This window comes from Adiantum capillus-veneris, chromosome 10, assembly GCF_014529385.1.
Source record: "Adiantum capillus-veneris isolate H3 chromosome 10, ASM1452938v2, whole genome shotgun sequence".
NCBI classification, from domain to species: domain Eukaryota; kingdom Viridiplantae; phylum Streptophyta; class Polypodiopsida; order Polypodiales; family Pteridaceae; genus Adiantum; species Adiantum capillus-veneris.
In genome coordinates, this window is record NC_140940.1 from 120,931,886 (window position 1) to 120,954,091 (window position 22,206).

A 22,206-nucleotide genomic window follows, 5' to 3' on the forward strand; every position below is an offset into this window, starting at 1 on the left:
TGAACATTTCCTAATCGGCTGACTCTCGACGTAAATCCAATTTCTTGATTTTTTGCGGTTCATTTTTACTTGTTTTAGACAAATTTTGAATTTTTTTGTCTATCTCAGGTCGACTCGACTGTTTTCGCACTTCTCGGCTTTACTTCGTTTCATTTCTATATTTTTGTTAAAAAAATTCAGAACTGTTTGAAGCTCACGGCTCTCTTCGGTCTTTTTTTTATTTTGCAACTTTTTTTGCTCGACACCTCTTTGCTTTTTTGCCATTTTTGACTCCCCTCTTATTTTTATTACTTTTTTGTGAAATTTTTTATTGTTTGAATTTTTTGGTTATTTTGTGATTTTTACTAAATTTTTTTTGGAAAACTTCTTTATTTTTAAGTTTAATGAAGTTTTTGATATATTTTTGAATTTTTAAGTTTAATGACTTTTTTTTATTGTTTTTCCTATTTTTATGATTTGATTTTTTTCCTTTTTTAAAATTTTTCTATGATTTTTTTCTTATTTTTAAGGTTCTTTTTAAATCTTGTTTTTAGTATATTCTTTAATAATTTTATTAGGGTTTTATTTAATGAAAATTTTAAAAAAAATTATCTATACTAACCAAATTAAACTAACTATATAACCTCATTCGAGACTGATGGCGCGCAGTGCAAGCAGTGGTCAGCGTTATTCACGAGCGTGCACGGCTCCTGCACTGTGCAAAGGAGGAGAGAGAAAAAGTAAGAGAGAGTGCTTGCATGGTGGCATGTGGCGCACATGAACTGAGGGGACAGAGATGATTTTGTGGCCTGTCCACGCTTGCGCGCGCGCGCGCACACACACACACACACACACACACACACACACACACACACACACACACACACAGAGCGTGCCCACATGGCGGCGACCTTGGGTCCAACAGGCCGAACAGAGAGAGAGAGAGAGAGAGAGAGAGAGAGAGAGAGAGAGAGAGAGAGAGAGAGAGAGAGAGAGAGAGAGAGAGAGAGAGAGAGAGGTCACATGGCGAGCCATGGGAGGCTGCAGAGCAGCATGCACGGATAGGAAAGAAAGTGTGATCTCAGATGTCGTGTATTCTTTGAATGAGACAGAGAATGTGGGGAGAGAGGGAGAAAATGTGGGTGGTGTGTGTGTATTGGTGGCAGGTGTGGGGTCAACTCCACTAGGAGGGACAGAGAAAGAGAGAGAGATTTGACTCCTTTCAAGCTTATAGCACCAAAAAGGTAGAGTAAAAGAGACAGAGTGAGAGTGAGTGTGTGTGAGTAGGTCTTGTTATTAAACAAGAGAGAGAGTATCTTACGTGTTAGTCAATCTGGACAAGCTGGGGGAAGAGAGAGAATTAGAAGACTATCTTAAGCACTTGCAAACCAAGCGAGGAGAGAGAGAGAGAGTGGGGTGGGATGAGAGAGGGTATCTTGTGCATGTTGAAGATGGAGTGGGAGGGGGATTTTTTTTTTGCATTATTTCAAACCTTAATAGACGAAAGAGTGAGTTCTCATCGAACCAATCCGTCGAAGTCGATTTCCCCTCCGAAGCACAGAATTTGACCATCGAGTCCACATGACCGTCAAAATCTGCCGAAGCATACGCAATCAAACGTCGGTGCTCGTCAAAACCAAATTCTTTTCTAAATTATTTTTTTAAGCTAAAAAATGCCAAAAATTAGTCAAGAACGCTAAAAATCACTCAAAAATCCTCAAAAATCCGTAAACCTCAAAAAACCCCCGGCAATCACAATCAAACACTTTATACATGCATAACCACATCAAAAATAGTGATTTTTGTCAAAAACTCAAATTATGACAAAATCAACAACCCAGCCCTTGAAAATAGAGAAACGCTCAAAACTCAACCATTGAAGGCACAAAATGATGTTGTAAATACGCACACAAAACAACTCATCAAAATTGCAAGATATCAAATCTGTACAAAATCATTTGGGATATCCAAAAAATACTCAAAAATTTTCTAAAAAGCCTCCACACAAAACTCAATATTCACATGAATTCAATTGCCAATTAATTTCACCAATGAAATTCAAAACTAGGCATTTAAATCGAGACCTTTATGTCAAAATTTGACACAAACCGAGTGTGTAAATCCCTATTTTGAGCTAAAAAATGCAGCAATCAACCATTACATACATCAATTTTGCAATCAAACATCAAATAAATCATGCACATTAAGCACTTTTTAGGCGCACAAACACACACACACATAATTGGTAATTTTCACCAATTTTTAGGTGCATACAAACAATGTTTAATCATGTCAAATTTGCAAATTTTGAACACACAAATGTCTAATTGGGCATGATTACAACACAAATCAAACATCAAACTAGTAAACCTTTATGCACACATCGATTTTTTGGTGCACACACAAGGGCAAAATAGTGCACACACACTTAAAATTAGGCATACAGACACTCAATTAGAATGCATACACACTTGGTTTTGATGCACAAACTTGCAATTGACCATCCAAGCATGGAATTAAGCAAATTAACATAATTTTCACATTAGCCATGAGACCATTAATTTTGCACATTCGATTCTAGGAAAAATTGGGCATTACGACGGAATGCAAACCCACAAAATCAAAAGTTTCAAAGCATCAAAATGACAATGGCAAAGCATACCACACAAATTTTGAATCCAATAGCACCATCCAACCCCACCGATTACACAATGTGTTTGTTGCTTCCGTCAATGCTCCAAAGCCCTAATCCTGCATTCCAAAGTCAACAAATCATTAAGCAATTAGTACAAACAAGCATAGTTAGAATGAAATTTAAGCCTCTAATTAGGCAAATCAAATCATAAGCACAAAATGTAGTGCAATAATAGTAGAAAATTAGTGTGTAAGTTAGCAAAAATTAGTGAAATTAGCAAGGAGTTAGTGTGGAATTAGAGTGTGTAGGCACACAATTACCAAGATTTGGTAACAAATTAGGAAAAATTGAACACATTGCGTCATGCATACACATCCAAAATCCACAAAACCATAAACACACATGGAAAATTAGTGAGAAAACCATTCAATTATGCCAAAATAACACTAGCATAGGCCGTCGCTCCCTGACAACGGCACCAAACATTGGGGGTACCATCGTAGCATAGCTTCAATGACCAACAATAATTGTCAATCGAAAGGGATGAGCTACTCGGGTAGGGTATGGAAACACTCATTGATTAGTGAGTGAGCTAATCATGGCAACACAAATGGTAACTCTATGAGGTGGGCTTCTCAGCCTATGGAGGATCTAAGCCACAATTTTTGGCAATCTCCATGTCCACTTTTCTTCACCTCAAATCAACCAAATCACACACAGTAACAATTGCAGCACACAACACTAATCCCATAAAGCAACACGCTAACCACCACAAGCGCACACATAGATCCATTGAGCATACACACTCCAATCAATCCTACATGCACACACAAGGAATAGAGGGAAATCACACAAGATTAGAGTGGGAGCAACCACTAATTAGTTATGATCTAGCTAATCAAAGTATCATTAGCAATCATAAAAAGTATGAGAGAGGCATAGTGAAAGAGAATTAAGCCTTGATTAGTGTTAATCAAGTCACATGAGCAAGGGCAAGCTCAAGGACATAATAGCCACACACCTCTCATGAGCTCTCACCAAAGAGTGGCCTCAACAAATGAGGGTGAGAAACCTGATTTCATTTACACACTACCTTATATACCTAGGGTTAAAATATGCGATGTCCGGATGCCCAAGGCCTTTAGGGCTCCACATCTTCTTGGATCTACAACCTAGGCACACAAACTGGCCTATTCTTTATAGCTTGGAGCTCCCATTGTGCATGTAAAAGGATTAGGACTTTAGTAGCTTCTATTAACTAATGCCGGCTCAGTTAGCATCAAGTAAAATAAATGCAGGATACATAAATATAGCTCTCCACTTGCTCTATTTTAAAGAATCCCTTTCATGTATTGGAAAAAGTTTTGGAAGGATTCAATGTCCCACTCCACACATGACCGCAACATAGACTTATCCACGATAGCCTAGATTCAACTTATGATACTTGGGTGTCGGTCCCATTATGTATAGTAATAATTAGATACCATGAATTTCCCACTAATGTCATCATTTCCTAGTAGAAATAAGGATGATACATGCACCCACACACAATCCATGCACCCACACACAATCCATGCACATGCACTTATATTGAGCATACACTTGCAGAAAGCTCTGCATAATTATTTTTGTGATTTTTTTGGAGATATAGCAGACTTAGACAAAATGAATCCTAGAACAAAATAAATCAATACATTGAGTAGATTAATAGCACTAAATATTTTGAAGGTCATTGGTAGACAAAATTAATATGAACTTAGAGAGACACTTTATGTGAACGAAAATATGAGCACGTAGAGGACCACTCTAGAGACAAGGTGTGTATTTTTTCCATAGCATCACTCAAGAAACTTTTATGCAACACCACATGATTTTTCTTAATAAGGGGTATCACTTCATCAAGCTATTGGGCTTGCCATTCTACATATCCAAGGTCTCAAAGATTTGTGCATAGGTCAGGTATACTTAAGTGGATACAGGTTATGATTACCTTCATATCATGGGAGACCTTCAAGTTATTCATCATAAAGAATATTGATATGCTAGGCAATGGTGGTTTAGCCTACAAACGGTGAAGCTCCACAAACATGGAAAGATTTAAGAGCTTCCATCATGAAGCAGTTTTTGACTACCAATGCCAAAGACAAAGTACTCACCGGATGGCAAAGCTTGAAGCTCTCTTCCCTATGAATCTATTCACAAATATGTAGATTTTTGTGCGGGTTTAATTGAGGATATGGTGGAGTATGTTAACTCCCAAAGGCCACGCACCATATCTGCGGTCATACAGCTTACCATGGTGGCTTCATGAATCAATTTCTAACAAGGGGCTAAGATAAATCTTAAGCCCACGAAAAACAAGGACCATAACAAGCCTAAGGGGAAGGACAATGTCCAAAAGTCTCCCAAAGGGAACACCAACAATAACAAAGCTAAGGAGAAGGGAGTTTCTAAAGGCAAAAATAAACTCTCTCCTGAAGAACTAGAGCGTTATCGAAAAGATAACCATTGTTTCAAGTGCGAGGAGTAAGGGCATGCCTATCGTGCTTGTCCCCACAAGAATACACGTAATGAGCCTCCTAAAGCTACCTTGGTCGAAATTCAAGAAGAGGGTGCTCATCACAAAGGATCTCCTCTATGCCATGCTTGGGGAAAGGTAAGATAACATGATGCTTTTATTCTCTTTGACCCTGGTTCTACTCACAATTGCATATCCACAGAGGTTGGCCACCAAGCTAGGCATCCAAGGCTATGAGATGGGAGATGTCCTACCTGTCGATGGTGCTTTCAAGGGGCAAGAAGCCTCAGCCACTCCCTGGATCAAGAAATTGAGGCTCCATATCCAAAGCTACGTGGACAAGGAGGATTTCTTTATCTCTCCTCTCAATCACGAGGATGTAATCCTAGGGGCACCATTGGTTTGATTGCATGGCTACCAATGTTAAATTCCCTGAAAGGAAAATCTACTTTAGGTTCAGGGAAAAAGATATGTACATAGATGTTAAGGAGTTGGGTAGTACCATACCCCTTGTACATAAGCAAGCTTTCAATAATTCAATAACGAGCTCTATTTCCGTGTGCATGATTTTTGTTAAAGATTCTCAAAATGAACCTAATGCTTTAGCAAAAGAAAATATAAATAATCAAAAGGAATTAGAGGTATCCAATTTCCTCAAGGGGTTCCAAGGTGTTTTTATTGACGATATCCCTTTGGATCTACCTCCCAAACGAGGCAATGACGACCATGCAATTGAACTTCTTCAAAGAAGTTCACCGCCTAATAAACCTCCTTATACAGTTTCCCAAGCTCAACAAAGGAGATTATGCGACGAGTGCATGAGTTAGTTGAGAAAGGCATGGTTAGGCCTAGCTCATCTCCATTTTGTTCACCACCACTGTTACTATTGCAAAAGAAAGATGGCACATATCGTATGTGTGTCGCCTATAGAGCACTAAATAGGATCACTATCAAGAATAGGTTTCTCGTTCCACGGGTAGAAGACCTATTTGATAAGCTACAACTCTTTGCATACTATAGACGCTTCATAGAAAAGTTCTCACAAATTGTGGGATCATTACATGACCTAACAAAGAAAAACGTTAGGTACATATGGTCCACCAAGGAGAACAATGCTTTCGAAAAGCTTAAATAAAATCTTATCTCTCAACCTGTGCCTTGGAGTTGTTTTGCTCCAAGAAGGGCACGCCATAACCTATGAAAGTTGAATGCTCGACCCTATTGAGAAAGCTCTAGGCATATATGAAAAGGATCTCTTAGTAGTACTGCATGTTCTAGACTCGTGGAAGCACTATTTATTGGGGACTCCTTTCATTGTGCGAACGGATCACCAAAGCCTTAAGTAATTCATGACGCAGACCAAGCTCTCCGACAAACAAATGAGGTCGGAAAATTTCCTTTTGCAATTTCATTTTCATATTGCTTACATTGCTGGCAAGCATACTCAAGTAGGCGATGCACTCTCAAGACAACAGAGAGTGAATGCAGTATCCATAGCAACTCACAATGATCTATCTTCTATGATAGATAAGTACGTTATCGATTCCAATTTTAAAGATGTGATTTCATCCCTTGCACTAGGGAAGAAATAAGAACCATTTACCCTACAAGATGGTTATCTTCTCTATGGCAATAGACTATGCGTTACTAACTCACTATGTGAGAAATTAATGTATGAATCTCATGCTCCTCCTTATGTGGGGCATAGAGGGATTCAATCTACCCTAAAAGGGATAGAAACATATTTCTATTGGCCTGCCATGAAAGCAAAATTCAAAATGTGTGGTATGCCAAAAGACAAAGTTTGATAGAGGGAAGCAGCCTGAATTGCTTCAACATTTTCCAATCCCTAATTCACCGTGGGAGAGCATATCCATGGATTTTATCTTTGGATTGCCCAGGTCTATCCATGGGAATATAGGAATATGGACGATAGTAGACAGGTTTAGCAAGCAAGCACATTTCATACCTGTCAAAAAGACTATTAAAGCCCATCAAATGGCAACCCTCTTTATATCACAAATCTTCAAGTATCACGGCTTGCCAATGTCCATAGTGTCGGATAGAGATCCTAGAATGACCACTAATTTCTGGAAGGGTCTCTTTGAGAATTTAGGTACAAGGCTAAACTTCTCTTCGGACTATCATCCCCAAACGGATGGCCAAAGTGAAATAGCTAACCTTACAATTCTTGATCTACTAAAAGCTTATGTCACAGAAGTAGATCAAAAGTCCCAATGGGAGAAGTACTTACCCTTAGTGGAGTATGCTTACAATAACACTGTACATACTTCCATGGAAAAACCACCTTTTGAGGTGATAGAGGGAAGATCAAAAAGTCCCCTGCTACTCAAGTACATAGAAAGATCTTCGTTGCAAATGAATATAGCCAAGATCTGCAAGAATCTTTCCAAAAGATTAAGGATGCTATATCCATCTCTCAGGAAAGGCAAAACGTTGCTGCTAATAATCACAGAAGAGCCCTAGCCTTTAAACAAAATGATTGGGTCTTGCTTAAGTTTCCCAAGGCTCGATTAAGGCACACAACGGGCAAAAATCCTACGGGACACCAAAATTAATATGCTAAGATAGCAAAAAGGTACTATGGTCCCTTCCAAATTCTTAGGCCAATCAATGAGATGGCCTATCAACTCAAGTTACCCAGCCATTGGCTCATATATACACAAATTATGCTTTCCATGTGAGCCTACTAAAGCCTTACAAAGGAGAGCCACCTCAAGAAGCAATTATTGAAGACCCACCAGAGATCGAGGACCAAGAAGAGGTGTTGTAGCCTGAGTCCATTCTCCGACACAAAAACAAGGTATTACGAGGCAGTAAGACTATCCGACGATATCTTATCATGTTTACAAATTATCCTCTTGAAGATGCTAGATGGATGCAAGGCATACAATTAAAGGATAACCTAAACCTTGTCAATGCTTACAATGATTCCCTAGAGTAAGCAAAAGTAAATATGTTTAATTGAACAAATGTAAATATGTTTAATTGAACAAATTGTTTGTCTTATAAGACTCTCTTTTTCTTTATAGTGTGCACATGTTAATAAGTATGCATGCTTAGGATCGTGTTTGTGGGGACGACGTCTCCTGAACAACAAGTAGAGTTTATCACTCTACTATGGAAGATTGAGACGGACTAAAGTGCAGGCATGCTTGCGGCAGCTAAGGCTCTCAAGCAACAATTGGACTACTCATCCATTCTGGAATGATATTGTAGGGTAAAATAGGGATCCTCTACCCGCTAGCAAATGGACTAATGACTAGGCTTTATCTTCTCTACCTCATAGTCGACGACGACTATGATTTCAAGAGAGAGGTAATGTCATAAAAATTAATATCTACTCCCAAATTATTTTCTCGTGTTAAACTAATCATTTAATATGGGAAAGTACCAGGGGAGTAAAAGCTAGAATATTGGTAAGGCTGCCAGACCGGTCTCTGATAGGGATCCAAAGGAGGGAAAATAGGGATCCAAAGGGGGACAGTCTACAAAAGAGCAGTGTGGTTCAATGGAGCTTAAAAGACCTAAGGTTCAACCCCATTAAAACTTCCATAGGCTAAGGTTCCAAATATTGACTCTTTTATCCAATGGCCAAAGCAAGGGAAAATTGGATGGTCATGGAAAGACTAAAAAGTCTTTCCACATCCCTAGGAAGGAGGGGGTGAGCCCTTATTGTAGGGGATGAGAGAGAAACACACACACACACACACTCCAAGGCTTCCCCTTTACACAAAGGTAATACTGGACACATGTCACGCTCCTAGGCGAGTTGCCCCCAACCTCCCCTCAAATCCTATTGGATGGACATAGAGGTGGACCAATGAGAATTAGGCTAGAGTAAAATTAGTCTAATCAATTTAAAAATGCTTGATAAAAGAACCAATAGAAATTAAACTCCCTAGACTGTCTACCAAGGGGTCCAATGAGCATTTAGTAGCCCAATGGCTTGCATTATTCCTATTGGCCAGAAGACTAAGAGGTCCAATGAGAGTTTAATTGAATTGTTTAATTACCTAAAGCTCTCACAAAAGGGGAAAGGGGGATACCTGTCACAAGGCTAGCAATTATGCTTCTAAACTGTCATTGGCTAAGCTTTGCAAGATCCAATAGGATGCCAACATGAGCAAATAGCAAGAGGGCTCGACCAAGATGAGGAAAAAGGCTGCATTTTATTCCAACTCATGGCCACACACACACACACACACACACAACTCATGTGTGCAAGAAGAACTCCATCTCCTTCTCCAAGCATTGAGAAATAGAGGCCTACACCAACAACTCTTGGCTATGGAATGCAAATCCAACCAAGAGCCAAGCTTCAATGACATCCTCATCTCCTCTACCATGCTAATTACTAAGCTAAGCTATGCGATAAGAGTGATTATGTGAGGGGAATACTTCTTACTCGTAAGATACATCTTCTTCCTCTCAGTCTATCCTCATTCCCTTCTAGCTCTCACCATTTTTGACGATGTGTGAGGTCTTGGGACTAAGGCTAGGGACACTAGGTGTGGTTTTCAAGCATAATTTGGTGCATGAAGCTTCCATCTTTATTGCACCAACGAGGTTTATTAAGGAACACAAGAATTGTATTGTAAAAAAGTCTCGTTTGATGGGAGAAGCTGTAATACAAAGCCTTTATGGAGGAGGGACCGGCTCCTTGTAAATCCAGTCCTCAACTGTTGTCAATTGTTCTATTTCTCTCTCCTTTCAAGTATTGTCAATGTCAAATTAGCTATGTGTAAATTGCTATGGTGCTTTATCAAATTAAGTACTCTCTCTATGCTCATTAGAAACTTGTTCTTAATGAAATGCTCACTATATTATCAATTTCCGCTACACACAAGCTACTAGTGCATTAACTGTTACACATAGTACGATAGATCTTGCAATCCAAATAAAGATAATTAAATATCAATCTATTTAGACATGATATTCCTAAATTTTAATTCCAGTAAGAGCATAGTGTGATGGCTCTTCATAGGACAGAAAATTGTCTACCTATGTTCACTTTGAAGTGAGAAAATCTTTGCACATTAAAATCAAACAAGCCTAAATGAAACTAACCTCTAATATGTTAGATTTCTCAAACTGATTACCTCATGTGAGAGTTACACTTTGCACACAACGACAATATCCTAAATTATATCTCTAACTCCTTCCAAGTGTTAATTAACTCAGTACATAGCAAGTTACTTCTATAAAATAGACACCTTGCAACGAGTGAGAGACCGAGATCTACGCAACAGACAAGGATTATACTATTTGACTCTGAAAATGGCATTATCTATCAAATTTTGGTCATCAACAATCTGAATTATCTTTTATCAAATTTATTTTAAATCTATTTTATCAACTTTCAACTATTTATAAAATCAAGGATTGAATTTTTTTGTATAATTTGTTTTGCACACTGATTACCTTTTGAAGTGTCAAATTTGCCTAAGAGGCAGCGCTATCTTCTTATATACAAATTTTTTCGATCAAAAAACTAAGAAGTTATACGGGACCCCATTTTTGCTGATGTGGCATCAAATAAGATGGACGTATAATATGGGTAAACAAATAATACGCCTATTATCTGCGTAATATTTATCTCTCAAATAACGAATAATGCTACTTAAATCTATGGCATCTACTCTCAGTCATTACCTCCACAATTTGCCACCTTGGCTTTTCATTAGGAAGAGAATGGGGTCTAGGAGTACCTCTTTATTTGGCAGTTTAAGGGAGTCAAACCTTTAGTATTAAGAAAGCAATTGAAGGACAACTTTTGAATTCAAACAAGCAAAACGACTAGTTTATTTGAATTCAAATTTTCCCCCCAAAATCAAATTTAAAATCTAGCAGACAAAACCATATCGTGTAACATATATACGGAAAGAGCTTGGCGTGTAGATTTCAAATCTATAATCTCCACTCAAATCAAAGATCATATATAGGAGTTATGGAAGGCCAAAAATCATAAAGTTGACCACCCCCTTTTTTGGGGGAAAAGTACATCCTTTGACCACTCTAGCTTACACCTCTCTTACACACCCATTCTTGCACACATGGCATGCATCTATTTGTCAAAATGTTAATCACCTCTAATCTCATGGCAAATAAAGAGGGCCTCCTAGACCCCATCCTCTTGCTAATGATGCACAAGGCCACCCAAGAGTAGGAACAAGGGGCATAACCCTAGGCTAGACATGGAAGGTTCAGGGGACTCCTAAAGATAGGCAATGTGCATCCTAGTTTCCATTTTTCTTTCATTTTCTCACCCATAAATCCTCTGTCTTAATGTCTTCTTGGCCAAATCTATAGTATAGGTGACCCCTTTTTCCCTTCTCCTCCACTACTACGGTTTTAACACATGCACAAAGTAAAGCATTCCTAGCTCCAGATGCAGTCACCCCTATGCTTGCCTTTTAAACGAATGTGGCCTTGTGCGAGAGGTTGACACGAGAAAAATAATTCCTTACGAGATTGTTCATCAAGCTTCGTGTATACGGGCAACATATATTGCAACTATGGTCTACCCTTGAAAGCACATAACAAATGAGATAACAATTATATGGCGAGTTTTGTCTACTTTGGTGACATGCAAATGTTGCAAGTCTGGTGTACTCTAGTAGCTTCTCAAGATTAAAGGCATCCAGAGTGAGTATGTTGTGCGATGAGGTATGATATGGCTAGTGTCTACCCAAAGCTTCCAGTCATAATGACCAAGAAAAGCCTTCACTTATGACTTAATCTAGGGTAAAGGTACCAGTTTAACAACCTTTATGCAGATCAAGGAGGGCGTTTTTTTTTTGTTTCCACACGAATTTGAAGCCTCTATAACGTAGAAGACATGTTAGGCAAAGGTCATGTTGCAACAAAGCTTAGACTGTGATGGCGCTTTTGGTAGCCTATCCGATAGCATGCAAAAAAGGTGAGGCCGATTCGCAAGCCAAGCATGGGCTAATTCATGGAGGACAGTTCCTCGTTGTGTCGAACCCTCGCTCAGCCAATAGGGCCTCGTGATTTTTCTTGTAAACCATCCCACCAAAGGACACTTCATGTTCCATATCTCGTGCCTTGATGTACTATGATTCAACCCTCATTCGTTTTTCTATAGAGGGTCGTCCCATTATTGGCCCCCATACCCTAGAAGGCTCGCATGTGAAATGGTGGCATGTCCAAACAAATACATGATGAGAATTTTGGTGAGGATTGATGGTAAAAGACTTTGGGATTAGCAATGCATTGGTGGACCTCTATTCCAAGTACTTGCGTACTTGCAAGAGTTGTTAAAGGATGTTGAAATGCTCAATTACATGATAGATGCCATCTAGATATATTTTTTCAATGTAATGCTTGACATTGCTTTTGTCGACATATATGCTAGGAAGCAATCTGTTAATATGCATGATGCATACCATCTAGATTTTTTCAATGGATGCATCTTTTTCCAATGCATCTCAAAGGATTAATGTTCCATTATGTACGACATTTAGATCATGACTGGGAATAGTTTGGTGAACGTGTAGGCCAAATGTGATGAAGCATTATTTTCAAGAGCAATGAAATGCACAATTGCAAGAGGAGGTCATCTTTCCACATGGGATCACTTTTTTCAATGCATCTCAAAGGATTAATGTGCTATTAACTAAGAAATTTACATCTTGATTGGGAATGGGTTGGTGAACATGTAGGCCAAGTGTGATAAAGTATTTCTTTCAAGAGCAATGATAATCTTATGTAATGCCACATGCCTTCAAGGTGCAAGTGTATGCTCCTACCCCCCGCCCCCCCCTCCGCCAAATCCCTACACCCCTTGTGTCCATCGCTCCCAACCCTTCCCTATTGTTATCATTGTGACAAGAAGAGAGAGAGAGAGAGAGAGAGAGAGAGAGAGAGAGAGAGAGAGAGAGAGAGAGAGAGAGAGAGAACAGGGCTCCTTACGTCTTGCACACACGCTCCACCTCCTGCCCTTCTTGTGCAGCCCTCCGTGCTTTTTTCTCCAGCGATGCAAGTCGAGGGACATCGTGATCGTAGTTGGGAATAGAGCAGCGCACAAACGTCAACCACAACATTAAAAAAATTGCTTCTTCTCATGCATTGTTGCACAAAAAATCTATGCCCCACTTTCAACTCCTGCTGACGCCAGTCCACCCTCTCGACACAGAGATGTATCGACACAGAGAGAGAGAGAGAGAGAGAGAGAGAGAGAGAGAGAGAGAGAGAGAGAGAGAGAGAGAGAGAGAGAGAGAGAGAGATCATTGCTTCCTGCAGTAGCCCACATACAACAAAAAAATTCCAATCCTCACATATAATCGCCTGTAGCTATCATGTTCCGTGCACTGGCATGTTTGTCTTGCTCAACATGAATCCCCTCAACTTGGATGCCTCCTCAAGATCCCGCCCAGGCCCCGCCTCTCATTTTCTCCTGCCTAGGGCCAGAAGGCACGCACCCCTTGCCTCCCCATTTCCTTGGATTTTCTCTCACTCCCCTCATGGGATCTCTCATGATTGGCATCCTGTCCCTGTGCGTCGACCCCGTCTAGTTGGCTTTCTCTGTGCTTGTCGCCATCTCTCCACCACACATTTCATAACCCACCCCCCCCACGCCCCGAAAAAAAAAACACAAAAACCTCCAACACGCACCTTTTTCTCTCTCTCATCACACACACATACACACATCAATTCTGCTTGTGCACCTTTGTTGCAAGCCAACCGAGCTCTAAGTGCCGTGTGTGTGTGTGTGTGTGTGTGTGTGTGTGTGTGTGTGTATATATGTCGTTAGAAGAGTGAGAGGAGATGAGTGATAGTTGCGACCACTTGCAGATCTATTTTAGTTCAAAATTCAGACTCTCTCCCTCTATTGACCGTTGGGGATGGCACACCTTCTGCAACTTGGCAATCCGCACAGTTACCGTTGCGTGCAACTCTCTCACCTCTCCCAAGCACATGCAAGGAAACCTACACATGTGGCCATTGAGCATCTCTCTCTCTCTCTCTCTCTCTCTCTCTCTCTCTCTCTCTCTCTCCACAGAGCACTTCCCTGAAGGTACCGGACTCACTGTCTCGTCGTGTTCAATGCACACCCCTAAAGGCGCGAGATGCATCACAGATTGCCAACACTATCTACATAAACCCTCAATTAAAGTTGGATCTTGCTTTTGCACCCCAAAAAAAACAAGGGGATGAGTCTAAGTGTAAATTGATGCCTTAAGAGAAATATTTGTACTTAATGAAATACAAAATGACAATCAAAGATAAACACCCATCAAGTTGAATGAAACAAACTGCTATAATCGACCCAAAAGCTCCTGGAAATTTTGAGAATTTTAAGCATAGAATTGTTTTGGCTACGACCCTCACATAACCTGTTACCTGCTCACTATAGCTGGATAATCTCTCTCTCTCTCTCTCTCTCTCTCTCTCTCTCTCACACACACACACACACACACACACACACACACACACTCTCTCTCTCTCTCTCTCTCTCTCTCTCACACACACACACACACACACACAACCCAAACAAAAACTCCAAAATGTTCAAGCACTTTCTTAATTGCTTGTAGAAGCATCGATGACATTCCAATACAATAATCAAGGCACTCTTTGGGGGGGGGGGGGGGGGGGGGGGGCGGGGCGGCGGCAGCGCGCGCTAAAACATAATGGGGAACATAGAACCCCAACCATGTTTGTAGATCTAGCTATGTCTGTAGCTCTAGTTGTGTTGTATCATATAATACAAAGTATAATAATGGTACTATTTTATGGTGGCTATTTTGGGGAATGACTCCGAGTGGCTACATCGGACTAATACACCATAGCCGCCTTCTCATCGTGCTGTGACTTTGCGACAAAAAACCATCGTCGTTTTTGCTCTAAATGAGAGCTCTGATGGTAAGAACTACAAAAGAATTAATGAACGTCAATTGTGTAACTATCCAACTACTATACCTCACTACCTCGCTTGTTGGGGATGCCAGAAAAGCCAAGTGTTGATAGCCAGCGGCAAGAAACTGGCACCCATGTGGGCTGTGAGAAGGGGATGCGACAGAGCTAGTCGTGTGTGTGGGAGTCGACTGCGAGATTGAACAACTTTCCAGAATTGTTTCCATATAGAGCTGCATCACCTCGGAATGACAGCACTGTTGGCACATCCTTCCTAGTCCGAGTGAAGTCTTTCTCAAACCCAAGCCCTTTGACGCATCCAAAACGGAATCCCAATCCATGTATGGTGGGCTTCGTACTACGTGCCCTCAACAACAATAACATTTGCTGCCTCTCAACCTCCATCAAAGCGGCCGAAACTGCAAATTTTTTGCCTTCTAAGGCAGTCCACCTGCGAGCAAGCAGGGGAAGGTGCTCCATAGGAAGAAGGAGGTGCGGAGGAGCTAGTTGTGTGTGTGTGTGTGTGTGTGTGTGAGAGAGAGAGAGAGAGAGAGAGAGTGAGAGAGAGAGAGAGAGAGCAACCTGCAAATTTGCATCTTCTATGGCAATCCACATGCGAGCAAGCAAGGGAAGGTATGAAGGCTTTCTTTCTACCCTTTCATGGGAGCGCAAGCACGTGCATCTCGAGGAGGCAAGGCTACTTCGCCCGCTGACAAATCTTTAAAGGAAAAAAGTTCAAAATCTCTCTCTCTCTCTCTCTCTCTCTCTCTCTCTCTCTCTCTCTCTCTCTCTCTCTACCTCTGCTTGCACGACTTGGCTCCACAGCAATTTGGAAAGCTGAAAACAATATAGAGCTTCATCTCAGAAACTTAATTATGCTCAAAACGAAGGCAAACTAAAACCTTAATTAGGCTTATCAAATGTAGCAGCGCTATCGAAACAAAGGTGTTGCTGGAAGCTCTGCAGGTTTAGAGAGAGAGAGAGAGAGAGAGGAAGAAGAAGAGACTTTTAAACTATCCCAACAAGAGAGAGAGCCATCGCACAAGTCGACGGGAGAAGGGTTGCTAGCTAGCCACCGCACAGGTCGGAGAGAGAGAGAGAGAGAGAGAGAGAGAGAGAGAGAGAGAGAGAGAGAGAGAAGAAGAAGAAGAAGAAGAAGAAGAAGAAGAGAGTTTTAACCTCGTAGGAAACTATCCCAAGAGAAAAAGCCATCGCACAGGTCGAAGGGCAGAGACGGGTTGGCAGCTAGCCACCGCACAGGTTGAAGGGCGGAGACGTAGAGAGAGAGAGAGAGAGAGAGAGAGAGAGAGAGAGAGAGAGAGAGAGAGAGAGAGAGAGAGAGAGAGAGAGAGAGAGAGAGAGAGAGAGAGAGATGCGACAAAATGTGGGGGGCCGGTTTGCTGGCTCAATTTTCATCAGAAGTCCGCGTTGGGCACTTGTAGAGAGAGGCTCGAATCATTCTCACACACGAGGAGAGGAAGGAGAGCCAGACAGCAGTCCACTCTTTTGATCATAACTTCTTCATCCGAACTCCGATTTCGGTGATCTATAGCCTCAATCGAAGAGCACGAAGTCCTCTACACATTGATGTAAAGACAGAAATTTTCAGAGTTATGGAAGGCATTTTTGTAGCATCATTTTCGAAGTGAACAGGTTCAACAAAATTGATTCTCATCTCCTATTTTACATACAATGTCTTCCGGCACTCGCAAGGGTTCTTCTTCTTCAACAAGGTCCACAACCATTGTGGAAAATGATCCAAAATCTCCTAAGTGTGGAGATAGCAACACAACCACCCAACCAACGACATCGAAAACCATGATCATGGCGTACTTGGTATCATCGCAAGAGACCGTAAACAAACAAGGCGAAGACTTACGAGCACTTGCAATGGAGAATGGCACACTAAGGGTACTTGTGGTTGAGAATGAGAATCTCAAGAGGACACTTGAGATGCAAACAACACGTTTGATGCAACTTGAAGAGGAAGTCAAGGAATGTAAACGCTCTCTTGTGGGCTTGAATGCTTTGAAGGAGCGGATGAGCAAAGTAGAGCATGACCATGTATTGAAAGAGGAGAAATTTGACACTATGAGCCGGGATGTATGCGACATGAAAAATGTATGCACAAACAAGTCTTGGGCTGATGTATGTGGTAGCAATGTGGTTTCAAATTCCTCACTCATGCAAGCTATGGTTCAAACAAAGAATGTTGAGAATGTGGATGTGGAGGAGTTGAAGGAACGGGAGCGACGTTCCAAGAACATTGTTATTCGTGGAATTCCCGAAGAGAAGTTAGAGACACCTCCTTCTCTTGCCATTGTTATTGAAGATTTCTTCAAAACCCACTTTGGCATGTCCGGAGTTATGGTCTATGGAGCACATAGAGTGGGGAAGCAAGGAGCTCCTCGCTCGGGAGAACGGCCAATTGTATGCACCATGCCGGATGAGACCAAGCGAAAGATTATCCTTGATAATAGTTGGATATATTTGAGGGATACAAAATGTTTTGTATGTGAAGATCGCACTATTAAGCAACAAAATATGCGTCGCAAGGCATATGAGGAAAATAATAATAAACACAAGAAGATCTCTCATGAAGAAAATGTGCCCAAGGAGGAGGCAAGTCTCTCAAGCAAATAGGGATGCGTGACCTATGAGACCGAGTTACAATTGAAAATATGCTTTTGGAATTGTAATGGATACCCATGGAATGCGGGGGTTGGCATTGATGAACTAACAAGCAAAGCCGATGTTGTACTTCTTGTTGAAACTTGGGAGCATGATACACAAAGGATTAACGGCTTGGAGGATTACAATGTGCATTCATTGATGTGGTCAAAGAATCTCAAGCAACGAAGAGGACAAGGAGGGTTAGCATGTATGGTTAAGAAAGGATTGGAAGATTTTGTATCAATTGTGAAAGATGACAAGTACAAACGTTATGTATGGCTGAAAATTATGACACCAAAAAGAGCACCCATTTTTGTAGCCGGTTGCTACATTCCTCATCATGATTCTCCCTTTTATGCTTGCATGGATAGAGATCAACCATTTTCTGATTTGGAAGAGGACATTGCTTATTTCAAAGGTGAAGGTGATCTTATTGTATTTGGGGATATGAATGCTCACACAAAAACATTGCAACATGATACTCAACAATTTGATATGCCATACATTTCAAAGGAGTTGGAGGAAGTTCACTTGTATGATCGTACTTCAATGGATGAGAAAGAGCCGGATCACTATGGAAAGTTACTTTTACACATGTGTAATAGCACGGGTATGCTCATTGCCAATGGTGTATCTTTGTGGAGTGGAACCAATGGATTTACATGTAGAAGACATAATGGGGATAGTGTGATTGACTATATACTACTCTCTGAAGCCATCATGTATCGCATAAAGAGTTTTATGTTTGGTCAATGGACCCCGGAATCCGACCATCGCACCTTATGTATTGACCTTTCATGTGGAGAAGCAACTAAGCATGATAATCTCAGCCAAAGGAAAGAGAAGTTATCACTATGTATGGATTTCAAACGGGCACCAATGTACATTGAAATGGTTAAGCAAAAATTATGGATGACAAAGCTTCAATGTGATGTACCATTGGAAACTAAATGGGAAGCTTTCAAGAAAGCTATTTGTTCTTGTGCGGAAGAATGCTTTGGCATAAAGCATCTCCATGGTATCAACAAAGATAGATCACGCAAAAGGTGGTTTGATAAAGAATGTCAAGATGCTCGAAAGTCCTTGATAAAGCTTGATGCAACTATGGACAAAGACAACTATCAAAGTCATTTGCATACATACAAGGCATTGATTCAAAAGAAGAGAAGAAGATGCGAAGTAAAGCAACAAGAATTTCAAGTTCAAGAAAAGGCACATGCATGTGGACGATTTTGGAGAAACTTGAGAGGCAAGCGGGTTGAGAATTTTGGTAACTTGAGTCTAGTGGATATGTACACACATTGTAGGCAATTATATGAGCAAGAAAATACTGAAAAAATGCCATTTTATGGTTCACTCCCATGTATGCCGTCTTTTTTTACTATTGAGGATGTATGCGGTGGGCTTGAAAAGTTGGCCACTCGCAAAGCGGGAGATCTTCAAGGTATCAAACCGGAGATGATCAAATGGACGGGAGATTTTACCCATCAGTGGATGTGTGATATGTTCAACCTTGCACTTCAACATGGTATGCCTTATGATTGGAGTACTAATTGGGTTAAGGCTTTGCATAAAGGAGGGGATGTAAAGAATGTAAGCAACTACCGGACTATAATGATTGGGTCTCTTATGGCAAAGTTGTTTGGGTGCATAATGGAGATGAAATTGAGTGATTGGGCTGAAGAGAATGACAAGCGTGCAAAGGGACAAGCGGGTTTTCGTCGATGCCATAGCACCATTGATCATCTTGTCACTCTTCGTGTTCTCATGGAGGAAAGTCGGTTGAAAGGCAAGCGATTGTATTGTTGTTTTGTGGACTTTAAGAAAGCCTTTGATATGATTCCACGTAACAATTTGTGGAGAAGGATGGAAGAACTCCAAGTGCCAAGTGAGTTTATGCTTGCGGTTTCTCGAATCTATGAGAAGGTGATTTGTCAATTGCGCATGGGAAGAGAAATTTCAGAAATTTTTGTAAGCACTATTGGGGTTAAACAAGGATGTCCATTGTCACCAACTCTCTTTGGTCTATGCATTGATCAATTGGAACAAATGGTACTTGACTTTATGCAAGAAGAAGGCATTGAAGAGGTCACTATTTGCAATGCGGTAATCATGCTTTTGTTGTATGCGGATGATGTAGTGCTTCTAGCACACACTTTAGAAGATGCACAAAAGCTTATGGTTGTCCTTGAGAACTTTTGCTTGCATAGTGGGCTGATTGTAAATGAATCCAAAACAAAGGTTATGCTTGTGAAAACCAACCATAAGGAGAAGCTATGCATTGTGTACAACAACGAGACACTTGAAGTTGTTGAGAGCTTTAAGTACCTTGGCCTTGAGGTTCCATCCAATCACAAGTGGCATGAATGTGCTATGCGTCGTTTGGAAGCGGGAAAGAGAGCATATTATGCATTTGAGAACATGTGTAATGAGGGAAACATCAAGTGTTGGGTTCTCAAGAAGTATCTTTTTGATGCATTGGTGACACCGGTTCTTCTTTATGGAGTTGAAGTGTGGGGCGGGAGCATCTCAAAGTCTACTTGGAAAGAGTTTGAGAATGTTCAAAAGCGTTTTCTTACAAACTTTCTCCAAGTTAAGACACAAACACCATATATGCTCCTACTTCTTGAGTCGGGATCTCTTCCAATTGAGGTTATGGGCATGGAAAGGGTTGTGGAGTACATGATAAAGATGCGTCAAAACCCCTCACATCGACTTCCTACAATTGCATGGGAAGCAAGCAAAAAAGTTCAAAAGACGCATAAAAGCAAGATCTTGAGCACGGGATTTGTATATGTACAAAGCAATAAGGTGGTCAATGGGCGGGCACCCATAGCTTGGGTGGGCGAGCAAGGCACAAAGGCCTTTACCCCAACAATCTCCAACTTAAAGACAAATGTATCGATAAGTAGGTCCTACTAGCTAAACTATTAGTATGTACAAGAAAACAGGTGAGAGACTCTCTTAACCTACGTCCATTGGCTCACTCAATCGATCTAAATGCAGCCATATCGGCTCTAGGGATAGGCAAGCGTGCATACCCACGCTAGAGCCTGTATGTAAATCCTGCAAACTACTCTGTATGGTCTACAAAACTCCACTATGCATCATGCTAGTGTCAGTCATCGTATGACTGACAATTGTTGTAAATGCTCCCACTATGGTTGCTAGGTCGGGCCTTGACACTAGTACGTTGTACATGAGATGCCCAAATGCTAACCAAATCTGCACAAAACTAGTTGCCGTAGCCTCCCTGTGCTATCTGCATGTACTGTATCATAAAGACTATCCATCACGTATGGATGTGTCATCGTCGACACTAGGATGTCTATGTCCCTCTCACCCATAGGCAGAACCATGTCATCAGCCTCTAGCATAAGCAATCAAAGAGCTCCATGTCCGTCATCTCTGCCTCTGTCTCTAGGGAGCAGACTCACTATACCTTTGCCTGCACAAACTCTGACAAAATTTCTTGTGTCTCAGTAGAGCAGTGTCGCTCTACATCTATCTCTATAGAGTCTACTAGCATGTCCTGTATAGCTAAATGCTTTGTCTCATGAGCATGGTAGACCTCACCTACAAAGGACACATCTTGTCTCTTTCTCAAAGCATGCTAGGAACAAAACAGAAACCATGCCGTCCCAAACCTCAAATACATGCATAGGATATACCAAGCCATTCTGGGCTCCCCTGAAAAATCATTAAGGATCCACAATCTATCTGGAAAGACTGCTCTCTAAGCAGTGTCTGACACCCAAAATTGGCTCGCCGTCTCACTGAAATCAAGATTTTTCTAAGCTTAAGAACATAACGTACATATCATAGCGTATATGATGCACCACTAGGCAATGACAAGCAAACATCTCCTCCATCTGCAATGCCAAACGCCGAACCATCGGCCAAGTGTAGATAATCAAAGCTCCCACTAGAGAAGGTGCTAAACCACTCACGATGTGGTGAGACGTGGAAAATGGCATCCTCATCTAGCAACCAACGAGGAGAAGTGTCACCTCTCAAAGACATGTAAGCACGAGGAACGCTAAAGGCAAATTTCACATCACTGTGACTGGCATATGAAGCCATCACACTAGCATTTGTCAAAACCGCATCTCCATATCGTATACATCTCCGATGATGTCTCATATGTCTAAAATAACGGTGCCTGTTGAGCCAGCAGAGGATCACACCCACATTTTTGCTCACACTCATCATTTTGTAACCATTGATTGTAATAAATGTCTTTCCGACATTAATTTTGATTTGAGCCATTCATTAAGTAACGGGACTCAATTGAGTTTCCAGCTTGTAATCCCGAAGTAATTTCACTTGCTGATGTAATTAGTTAGAGATGTTCTCACCTCCAAGGCTGAGGTATATACGCCAAAGTTTTTGTAACCTAAGGAGATTCAGATTTATTAATCAAAGTGAGTTTTTGGAGCGCCGTGACTGTGTCTGAGAGAGAGAGAGAGAGAGAGAGAGAGAGAGAGAGAGAGAGAGAGAG